Below are 12,774 nucleotides of genomic sequence, written 5' to 3'. Positions count from 1 at the left end.
GTTGTTGTTTTAGCCATACAAACGTATTCGTCGCAGTCATCCGCGGATGCACCATAACCTAGAATCCTTAGAGATGCAATGACATTTTGTTCAGGACTATGTCCATACATTTCGTGTATTAAGTTGATAGTTGAGTTGAGGGTTTACCCGAAAAAGCTAACCAATAACCCGCATGACCAAGTGTTGTGGCATGAGATAACGACGTTGAACATCTTGATCAAAGTACGCAATTCTATTAATAAAATAATCACGCGTCATTTGTTGTATCCTTCCTCCTGAAATCTCCACGTATATCTTCTTATAAATACATCTCCTGGTTCCAGATCTCGCGGAACTATCCCCGTGTATAATTGTAGCATGGTGTTGGTGATCGTTCGATGATCGTCTAAACCTGCATCAATTTGATCCAACTGTTGCATAAATCCTTGTTGTTGCTGGAAAAAATGTTTCCGCTAATAATTTCTCTTCTTCATTTTCCAAATTAATTAGGATCCATAATAAATAGAAATAAACGACAACATAAAATGTATTTAGGGAAGCAAAATAAACTTCTTTTTTTTCTGTCTCTTCCAATTGAGAGCTCTGAGGTAGGTATCTTCTTCTTCACCCATTATGGGCCCTTTTCTTCATCAACAGAGTGGAACATCATGGAAATCAGTAGTATCAGGTTCAAATGGAAACTTTAATGGAATTAGTCATGGTGGAGGCACATTTAATGGAAAATCAGCAGCAGTTATTTCTTACGGTACTAAACAGTGTGTATCAACTGGGAACAGATCTTAATGGGGTAAAAGTAATAATGGAAACTGTAAGATGAAACTTAGCTTATATAAAGACAACTCTCTTTATTGATGTTTAGAAAATTTCTCAAAACTAAACACAAGCTCTAGTCTTGCTCATTTGATAAACCACAACTTTGGTGATCATATATATATAGAAATATGAATTCCTTTTCCTAGTCCTATTACCTTTTTACATGTCTTTCCTTTTCTTAGAACTAGATGACTTCTAATTCCCTTAGGACTACATCAATTTCCTAATCTTGTCCTAACCAACTTGTTAGTGACTTCTATGTTGAAGTTTAACCAACATTCTCCCCGTTAAGCTTCAACCTTACCCGTGACATATCTTGTACTCCAATCAATTGTATCATTTCTTCAAACTTGATCCGAGATAATGCCTTTGTCAATATATCTGCCTTCTGCTCAGTTCCAGGTATGTGTTCTACGTTAATGACCTCCTTCTCGATGCATTCTCGTATGAAATGATACCTTTTGTGAATGTGTTTCTTCTTCCCATGAAACACTGGATTTTTAGTGAGTGCAATTGCAGACTTATTATCAATCTTGATGAGAACTTTTTCAGGTTGTCTTCCTTTGATTTCACCCAACAGTTCTTGAAGCCATATTGATTGTTTAGCTGCTTCTGTTGCGGCCATAAACTCAGCTTCACAGGATGAGAGGGCTACATTGTCTTGCTTCTGTGAACACCATGTAATAGGTGCTTCACCTATATAAAATATATGACCAGTTGTACCTTTTCCATCATCTTGGTCAATATTATGACTGCTGTCACTATACCCAACAATTCCTCTTGATCCTCCTCGACCATACTTCAATCCACAGCTGATTGTTCCTCTTAGATATCTCAATATCTTCTTTATTACATCACCATGAGACTTGCGTGGACTCTGCATATAACGGCTTGCTACTCCCACAGAGAAAGCCAAATCTGGTCTTGTGTGTAATAAGTATCTTAGGCATCCAACATTTCTTCTATAACTCGTTGAATCAATCTCTGCTTCTTCTTGTGCCTTTGAAACTTTAAGTCCAAACTCCATTAGTATCTTAGTTGGATTACAAGTTTCAAGTCCTGCTTCTTTCAGGATTCTCCTTGCATAAGCTTCTTGTTTAATCTGAATCCCATCCACTCCTTGATGGACTTCTATGCCAAGGTAATAAGTGAGTTTTCCGAGGTCTGACATCTCAAGCTTTGATGACATTTCTCTCTTGAACTCATTGATCACCTTAAGGGAGTTGCCAGTCAAAAATAGATCATCTACATAGACTGCAATCACAAGAAGCGTTCCCTTTTCTTCTCTTCTGTATACTGATGTTTCTTTAGAGCACTTAACAAATATGACTTCTCTTAAGATTTGATCTAACTTTGTATTCCAGGATCGAGGAGCTTGCCTTAGACCATATAGAGCTTTTGATAACTTATAAACCTTATGCTCTTGTCCTTTTACTTCAAAACCTTCTGGTTGTTCAACATACACATCTTCTCGCAATTCACCATGTAAGAATGCTGTCTTAACGTCTAAGTGGTGAATTTACCATGAGTTTGATGCTGCTTCTGCTATTAAGAGACGAATTGTCTCTAGTCTAGCAACTGGTGCGAAAACTTCATCAAAGTCTATGCCTGATTCTTAAACGTATCCCTTAGATACAAGTCTTGCCATATATTTGTTGACAGTACCATCAGCATTCCGTTTTATTTTGAAGATCCACTTAAGACCAATCACTTTTACCCCACCTGGCTTATCAACTAGAAACCAAGTCTTGTTTCTGTTGATTGAAATAATTTCTTCTCTACATGCTTGTGTCCATTTAGTCGAGACCTTTGCTTCCTGAAAATTCCTTGGTTCATCATTAACAGAAAGTAGCATAATCTCACATTCTTCTGCAGCTTGAAGAACATAATCCTCCAGATACTGTGGCTTTTGTATCTGTCTTGTTGATTTTCGCAGTGGAACGGGTTGAGTTATTTCATCGATCTCTTCTTTTTCTTTTTCTTCTTCTTCTTCTTCTTCTTCGTTATTCTCAGTGTTTTCATTATTCTCTTCTTCTTCTTGATTAACATCATTGTTTCCATTGGTATTGATGATTATGGGTCCTTCGCCTTCATCAATTACTTGACCCCATCTCATGTGAAACATTCCTGGATCCCTACTTGGTCCATCATTAGTTTCTTTCCAGTTCCAGTTTGCCTTTTCATTGAATACCACATCTCGACTCACTATTACTCTTTTCGTTGTTGGATTGAATAATCTGTAAGCTTTGGATCCAGGCTCAATTCCTAGATTCACAAGAGTCTGAGATCGATCATCCAGTTTCTTAAGAATTGCAAAATCAACTTTTGCGTATGCTTTGCAACCAAACACTCTTAAATGATCTATGTTTGGTTTTATCTTTCGCAAACTTTCATATGGAGTCATGTCTTTCAGAGCTTTCGTAGGTATCCTGTTTATTAGGTATGTGGAGTGTCGTACAGCTTCTCCCCATAGATAATTAGGTACCTGCATAGCCTTTAAAAAACTTCTTGTCATCTCCATTAGAGTCCTGTTTCTCCTCTCCACCACTCCGTTTTGTTGTGGTAGCCCTCGAACCATCTTGTTCTGAGACATAGTTTTTAAGGTTCTGAAACTTATGTGTCCTAACCTTGCGTGCCACTTCCATGTCTGATCTTCCAGTCTCATATTCAGACACAATGGCCATCCAATCATGAGACTTATCTTGTAGAGTCTATTCTGTGAGCGTGAGACTCTAACTAAAAGTCTTCCACTTGGGTCATGAACTGTTAGATAATCTTGTCGCATTCTAACATCACATCCAACTTTTGTAGCTTGTCCTAAACTTAGAATGTTGCTTTGTAAGTTTGGGATGAAGTAGATGTTTGTGACAAGCTTCTGTTCTCCGGTCTTGCTCTAAAATAGAATTGATCCTTTCCATTCAATTTCTACAGAAGATTCATCCCCAAACTTCACTTGTCCTTTGATTTTCTCATTGAGTTCAGAAAAGTAGTGTCTCTTACCAGTCATGTGATTGCTGGCTCCATTATCTAAATACCAGATTCCTTCTTATCCATCCTTTGATTCGTAGTTCTTTGGTATTAGTTTCCCTTCGTTTAAGAATACAACTTCGTGCATGAAAAGAGTTGTATTTGCTTCCCTTGTTTCATTCTTGTTTGTTTCTTCCATCTTTTGTATTCTTTCAGGGCATACAAAGGAGAAGTGTCCTAGTTTATCACATCTGTAACAAATAATGTTTGATATATCCTTCTTTTCTTTCCCTTGGTTTTGATCATTCTGACTTGTTGTTCTATCTTGTGAGTTAAACCTTCCTCCCCTTCCTCGGCCTCTGTTTCCTCTTCCACCTCTTCCACGACCTCTTCCTCTTGTCGCAGAGTTTTGTTGGTAAGAGTTTGTGTACAAGAGTTTTCCTTGAGTTTCTCCATTGTTTTCTTCATCAAGGATTCTCTCTTCATATGCTTTCAATCTTCCAATTATATCTTCATAGCTAGTCTTCTTTAAATCTAAGACTTGTTCGAGAGAAGCTATGATATGAATATACTTGGATCTTGGTAAACTATTGAGAAACTTCTTTACCAGTTTATCTTCATCAATGGATTGTCCAAGTGACGCAGCTTTTGAGGCTATCTCTGATAGCTTTCCTGCAAAGCTATCAATAGTATCAGTGTCTTTCATCTTCACTCTTTCAAATTCAGACATTAAGGTTTGCAGACGGGCTTCTTTAACTCGATCAGCTCCGAGATTACGTGCCTTTATTGCATCCCAAATTTTCTTTGAAGTTTCCTGTTCACCAACTTGTAGAACAAGACATTCTGGTATTGCTTGAAAGAGTAATCCAATGGCAACATTGTTTTTGTCTGGGTCCAATGTACCAGGATCAATTGTTTCCCAAACTTTGTAGATTTTCATCAGTACCTTCATTCTCATGGCCCATACTGTGTAGTTTGTGGCGTTGAGGATTGGAACTTGTATTGATGGTGGCGTGAACTGTTTTGCACCCACAATGGTGGTCTCGTTTTCCATGGCTCAGAAACAAGCTCTGATACCAATTAATGACAACTGCAAGATGAAACTTAGCTTATATAAAGACAACTCTCTTTATTGATGTTTAGAAAATCTCTCAAAACTAAACACAAGCTTTAATCTTGCTCATATGATAAACCACAACTTTGGTGATCATATATATATAGAACTATGAATTCCTTTTCCTAGTCCTATTACCTTATTACATGTCTTTTCTTTTCTTAGAACTAGATGACTTCTAATTCCCTTAAGATTACATCAATTTCCTAATCTTGTCCTAACCAGCTTGTTAGTGACCTCTATGTTGAAGTTTAACCAACAAGTAAATGGTGTTGTAATGGCTTCTCTGAAGGAAATAATATGGGGTTTAAGGAGTTCATAATTTCTCTAGAAGCGTTAGAATGGGTTAGTTCTATCCTTGAACAAGAATCATCCGGGAAAAGGCAACTTATTGGAGTTTTAACAAAAATGATAAACTTTCAATGGTTCAGAACTTCTTTGGTAAAGGTGAAATGATCAAATTAACCAAGTTCAGTGCCAAACGTGATCCAGCTCAGGTTTGTTTTTTCCCTGGTGGTGGTGACGGTAGGGGTTGGAGTAATTTTGTGGAAGCAATTAAATTCTGTGTAAGCTTGAATACTCTTTTTCAACCTGCTTCACCCGGTATTGTGAATCCCATTTCTCGTCCAAGGGAAAAAGTTTCTGATTGCTACACTAACAGATGGAATGGAGCTCTAATTTGTGAAGTTAATGATCCTAAGGTTCCTTGGTTAAGTCTCTCTTCAATCTTCAAGGAACGGTGTCTCTTTCTCCGATTTCCACTTCAAAATCTCTTGCTCTTCTGTTTGTTGATTCTCCAACCAAGAAAACAGAGATTCTTTCAAGACGGGAATGGGTCAAGAATGAATTGGTGATGAGATTTAAAGAATGGAATGGGTCTCAAAACCTTCAGGAAAATTGGAAAAATGTGGGGAGGGTTAGTTGCTCCTCACATTAATTCACTCAATGGCTCTAATTACTCAGCAATTTTTATGCAAGTTGCTGGACCAGTTCATTCGCCAGTTGAGTTTAAGATGATGTATATGAATGGTCTATCGTTTCCTATTGCGGGGGAAATTCTTGATCTCATAGATCAATCTGAACTTCAAACTGTTGAATCAAGCGACAAGTTCATAAGAGATCAAGAAACAATTCAAATCCATCTCCAGCAAAATATTTCTTTAGCTCATTCTTCTTTGGGAAATGGCAGTATCGATAATAAGGAAGCTAATGTAGGGCTAGAAGAGGAAATGGTGATGTTCCCTTCGAGGTTGGTCAATGACTCTGAGCAGCGCAGAGATTTCAGTTGTGTTCAGGAGGTAGATGAAGTACTGTTTGCATTTAAGCCTCTACTACCCCAACAGCCTGCAATAAATGTAGTTTCAAATTTTGAATTTGATTTGGGTGTAAATCTTACGTCAACTTCAATCTCAGAGGGGTGGGTGGGTTAATCCAAGAGGTGACGAAGGCCCTGGAATATATCAAGACAATGTTTTAATACCAGCAGACCAAGCCCAAATCCAAGATAGGAACGTTTCTTTTAATGAGTCTAACTCAGTCGATTCTCTTCTTCAAACTGACGAAATTCTTGAACCGGAGCTAACAATGGAAAAAGAGAAAATCACCATTCAACTTGATTCACCAAAAAACACCAGAAAAGTTGTTGATGAGGAGGATTTCCGTGAACTCAGGAAATTGGTCAATATTTTTCAGGACGTAGGGCCAATTATAGGTGTCTCTTTCAAGCAACCGCAAGAACAACTGGAGGCACTAATGGATAATTCAACCAATAATAATCAATTTGTTCTTCTTGACATTCATAATCAGTCAAGTGAGGACAAGGAAAACTAATCAATGGAAGCAATTGCATCAGTTAATCTTGTTGATCCATGAATACAAAGATAATTTCTTGGAATATCCAAGGCCTTCGTGACAGTAACAAAAGGGATGAACTCAAGGTGTTTGTAAGTTTGTGGAAACCAGATATTCTGTGCATTCAAGAAACTCATGTAGCTAAGTGGCAAAGATCTCAGGTCAAGCAATTTTGGGGGAGCAACAATTTCGATTGGATTGCTCTTGATTCTCGTGGTCTCTCAGGGGGCATATTGTTGTTTGGAATTGCAATAAGGTGACGGTAACAGATTCTCTCCTAGGTGCTTTTTCCATTTCCTTAAAGTGTCATTTTCCTAGTAATAATTTCAGTTGGCTTCTTACTACTGTTTACGGTCCAGTGTTGAATTATGAGAAGAATCAATTTTGGGTTGAGTTAAGAGATATTCGAAATCTTTGGAATGAGCGTTGGGTTCTTTGTGGGGATTTTAATTCCACTAGATTTATGCATGAAAGGTCTGGCAGACCTTACCTTACGAAATCTATGAAGAAATTTGAATCATTAGTGCAAAATCAACAGTTGATGGATCTTCCTCTTATTGGTTCTCATTTCACCTGGAGTAGGAACTCATCTTGGAGCAAGCTTGATAGGTTTCTTATCTCGTCACAGTGGGAGGACAATTTTATTCGCATAGAGCAAGCTGTGCTACCTAAGCCTTTCTCCGATCACTTTCCGATTGTGTTAACTACTCAAAGTGATGGTTGGGGTCCTACTCCTTGCAGATTTGAAAAAATGTGGCTGGAGGCTAGTTCTTTACTGCGGCTCATGAAAGAGTGGTGGTTATCTTTTAGTTTTGAAGGTTCTCCGGGCTACATTTTAGCCAAAAAGATGCAAGCTCTCAAGGAAAAATTAGAAGTGTGGAATCGAGAAGTTTTTGGAAAAATTGACTCCTCATTCAAGTGAATTTAGTCGAAAATCAAATTCTTACTCTAAACTGGTTTTGGACCCTGATAATGCTCAGTTGGTGGAGGCTAAAGTAGTTGCTATAGCTGAGTTCAAGAAACTTGCCAAAATGCACAATGAGTTCTGGAAACAACGTGCTAATATAAATTGGGTTGAAGAGTTTGAGAACAACGCCCATTTTTTCCACAAGTATGCTTCCTCCAAGCAAAGAGGTAAGAGTTTTTGGCAATTAAAGATTAATGGTGTTCTAACTAGCGACAAAAACATCATCAAAAAGAAAATTATTTCTTACTATCAAGGCTTATTCCAAGAAAAGTTTGACTCCAGACCGCAGCTTGATGGACTCAACTTTCCTTCTATAACTATTGAGGAAGCTCATTCTCTTGAAACACATTTTTCTGAGGACGAAGTGCATCAGGCAATTTCAAATCTTGGTCAAGAGAAAGCTCCAGGTCCTGACGGAATGCCCATCTTTGTTATATCCAAGTGTTGGGATTTTATGAAATCTGATATCTTAAAGGTTATGGACCAGCTGTTCTATCGAAAATCCATTGATTGGCGGCTTAAGTCTACCTTTTTTATATTGACTCCCAAGGTTCAAGATTTAGAGAACTTTACATACTTTAGACCTATAAGTCTTATGAGTAGCATCAACAAGATTATATCTAAAGTTATTTCTACTAGACTTAAAAGAGTGCTTCCCAAGCTCATCAGTCATCAGCAATCAGCGTACGTCGAAGGAAGACAAATTATGGACAGCAGCATTATTGCTGAAAAAACGGGGGTCTAACAACACCACCCAATATTTCGCTTAGCAATCTGTATGGACTAACTCCGAAATACTTTGCTAGAGAATCAACTAGACAGTCAGACTCAATCTAGATAAAAGTATCTCAAGGAGTTAATATCTCTCTCTTGATTTGGTTTTTACTCAAGCTAAAAACAATAGCGAGTCTTTATCAAATACAAGGAATACTTGGACGGTACCAAAGACCAATGTCCAAGGATCAATCAATATCAATCAACAACCAAAGGTTGGATTTCCAATTGATGATCACGAACGCACAACATGTATTATTTCAATTATACAAAATATAATGCGGAAAAGAAATAACACAGACACCATAAATTTTGTTAACGAGGAAACTGCAAGTGCAGAAAAACCACGGGACCTAGTCCAGATTGAATACACACTGTATTAAGCTGCTACGGACACTAGCCTACTGCAAACTAACTTCAGACTGGACTACAGTTGAACCCAATCAGTCTCCCACCGATCCAAGGTACAGTTGTACTCCTACGCCTCTGATCCCAGCAGGATACTGCACACTTGATTCCCTTAGCTGATCTCACCCACAACCAAGAGTTGTTGTAACCCAGAATCACATACTTGATAATAAACAGATCTGTCTCACACATAAAAGTCTATCAAAGGATAAATCTGCCTCCCACAGATAAACCCTAGGTTTTGTTCTGTCTTTTGATATAAAATCAAGGTGAACAGGAACCAATTGATAATCCGGTCTTACATTCCCGAAGAACAGCCTAGATTAATCAATCACCTCTATACAATCCTTCCTAACTACACATGAGGTTTGTCGAGGAATCACAAACAGTGAGACGACGATGTTTGTGACTTCTTTATCTTTCCTATCGAAGAACTCTCACGATCTCAAGCCAATCAATCGATTGTACTCGTACGATAGAAGATGCAAGATCAGATCACACAACTACGATAAAGTAGTATCGGTCTGGCTTCACAATCCCAATGAAGTATTCAAGTCGTTAACCTGATTTTAGAGAAGAAAATCAAAGGTTAATGGAGATCTACTCTAGCGGGCTCACTAGTAGCACACAGACGTGTGGGGATTAGTTTTGCACAATGCTAGATGTCTCCTTTATATATCCTTCAAATCAGGGTTTTTCCTTAGTTACAAAGCAATCCTTATTCACCGTCAGATGAAAACCTGATTTAAATTCAACCTAATATTTCTCAACCATTAGATCGAAAACTTAGCTTGTCACACACACTTGGGTAGATGTTTACTGGGTTCGTGAAAACCATGCCCAAACGTGTACGTGTATGTTGGTTCAACATAGTAACCCAAAAGGTTAACCATATGAGCATATCATATTAACCTTGTTCTTCTTCACCATAACTATTTCAATTGACTCAAATGAACTAGTTAAAGAGTTGTTCAATTGCTGTGAGATCTTATGTAACTACACAAGACACAATTGAAACAAAGATGATTCGATTGGATTTGATTGAATCGGCTCATGAACATTATAGCCACGGTTTGCATAAAGCATTCCTTAGTAATTTAATGTTTCATGTTCAGAGCACATCTTTAGATCATAACCTCTTAAGTTCACAAACAAGTTCGCGGACTTAAGTTAATCGGTTGAGTTTTCCAAACTCAGCAGAAATTCTCGGAAAGAGAACTTCCGCCAGTTCGCGGACTGGGTTTGCGGACTAAGCACACAAATGAGTTTCGGAAAATCCCAACAGAAATTCTCGGTCGAGAACTTCCGACAGTTCGCGGACTTGGCAAGTCAATTCCACAATCCTCCCGATTTCTCTTGATCAACAAAGTTCGAAAACTTCGGTTCAAGGAATACATGGTTATGTAACCTAAACTCTCATTTCAATTACTGAGACATTCTCAGAGAACGCTATGTAGCCGTTATTCACAGACCGATTCACGTCAGAGCAATTCTCAAAGTGATTGAAACTTTTCATGACTTTCGTCACTAGGTGAAGATAAAATTGATCAAAGCGAAATGCTTTACCAACACACGATTTCGAGATAAAATATAAGCAATGAATGCTCAGCTCGCAATGTCAAATGTGTATGATCTAGTCTATATAGCATACGACTTTTGTCTCATAAGAAGTAGGAGATAAAAGAGATAGACTTTTGAGTGATAGATAAGTTCAAGTCTCCACATACCTTTTTGTTTATGAAGTTTCACGGTTCCTTGTATAGATCTTCGTCGTTGTATGATGAATCACCATGAAGTCCTTAAACTCAACTACACTTTTCTATCCTAGTCCGATACTTATCTATGTAGGCTAGAAATCAAGACTTATAGTTTTGATCACGAACATTGACAAACATGCTTGAGATAGCAACGCATGCGAGGTTGACCGATCTATGCTCTAACAATCTCCCCCTTTGTCAATTTTAGTGACAAAACTATTAATACATATGGAATACAGAAAAGATAAACTTTAGTGTCTCCTATTCCATAGTATAATCTTCAACGTTCCTTGAAATCTTCGTCCTTACAAGTACTCCAATGATCCCAAAGGTTGTAAGTTTAGCACCATCGTTGTTGAAGATCCGTAGCTATAATGATGAGAGAAATCGAGATTCTCGATCATTATTATATAGTGTCATAGTATTATTATATAACATCAAAGTCCAATTGTATCACGACTTTAACAATAATACTACGGTGATATGTATCACTCCCCCTTAGTTAATACTCCATCTCGATCATGGAAACCACTCCCCCCCTTACACAATGATCCGAAAATCATATGTATTTGTAGTGTGAACTACAATATTTCTCCCCCTTTTTGTCAATAAAATTGGTAAAGGTACAAGAATGGGATCATAATGAAATTTCCACAAGAGATATTTCATGACCAAAAGAAAAATACATACCAACTTAATTTAGATGCAATCTAATAGCCGAATCTAACAACATTCATCAAGGAGTTTTAAGATACAAGATAACCCCTATAAAATTCCACAGCCGCACTCCCCGCAAGATATTACCATTAAGCACAAGTTCAAAAGAACTCCCCCCCATTTGATGTCATTCCCGAGAGAACAACAAAAGCGACCTTAATTTCGAAAGAAAATAAGGATTTTTTATTGGACACCAAACCATAGGAATGATTTTATATATCCAAAGCTCAACCAAATTAACCACAAGTAAACCCATGATTAATTCAATTGGAATACGCAACTAAATCAAACCACAAAAGTAATCAATTTAATTGAAAGTTCTCAACATAAGTAAACTCACGGAGCTACGACTAAGTCAATCACAAAGAGCTTAACCGTTCAAATACTCAACATAAGGAAAACCTTACGAAATATATGACTACATTAACCAAAGAACATGATAGTGTATCCGTTCATATACTCAACACAAGAACTTGTGGAATATATGAAAATTCAACTAGATTAATTACAAGGGAACCTATAATTAATCTAATTGGAATACAAACAACCAAACTAATCACCGAAGTAATCAATTTAATTATTTTGGGCTCAACATAAGAGAACTTATGGAACCCCGACTAAGTTCATCATAGAATATGACAACCTTAATTGTATATGTACTCAACATAAGAAAGAAGACTTATGGAGTAGTAACTAAATAACCAAACTAGTTGATTAATTTAGTTTATAATGCTCGACATATATCATCTTATGGAACAACCAACAAAGCCAAGGTAAATCGACTTAGTTGTAAGGTGCTCAACATAAGACACACAATGGAGCCTTCACGGTAAAACATAATAAAATGGATCAATGAAGATCAATACCGTGGATAACATACAAGGATCTATTCTATTTTCCATCATAACGACATAATAGACTTTATCCTTGTTGAACAAAAGATTTGATCCTATTTTCCATAAATTCATGATTGCATAGGCATAACTTTTGTATATGTCAAAAGTCCATTCGTCCTTTCATCAATACGAATACCGATTCATGAACGACTTTACTTTTGACTGCAATATGGGACCTTCAAGTTCACGGACGTAAACATTACATATCCCAGAAAAATATTGCAATATCACAAACCATTAAAATACTACAATAAACATCATCCTCCAAATATTTTTAGAATTTAATAACCAATAAACCAAAAAAATAACACAAGAAGATGAAAAACAAAAATAGCGATGTGTAGTCACAATCATCGCTATTCAAAGCACTAGTTATTCTTACAACTAATCCAAAAAGAAGACATCCTAGGCATCTAAAAAGACAAGCTAGAGAGAATCAGACTCCATTGTTTCCCTGACAGCGAATAGGGATAAGGGCACAACTTGATCCTCACAAGACAAGGAGTCTTC

Source organism: Papaver somniferum, unplaced genomic scaffold (genome assembly GCF_003573695.1).
Source record: "Papaver somniferum cultivar HN1 unplaced genomic scaffold, ASM357369v1 unplaced-scaffold_150, whole genome shotgun sequence".
NCBI classification, from domain to species: Eukaryota; Viridiplantae; Streptophyta; class Magnoliopsida; order Ranunculales; family Papaveraceae; genus Papaver; species Papaver somniferum.
This window is presented reverse-complemented; position numbering follows the sequence as displayed.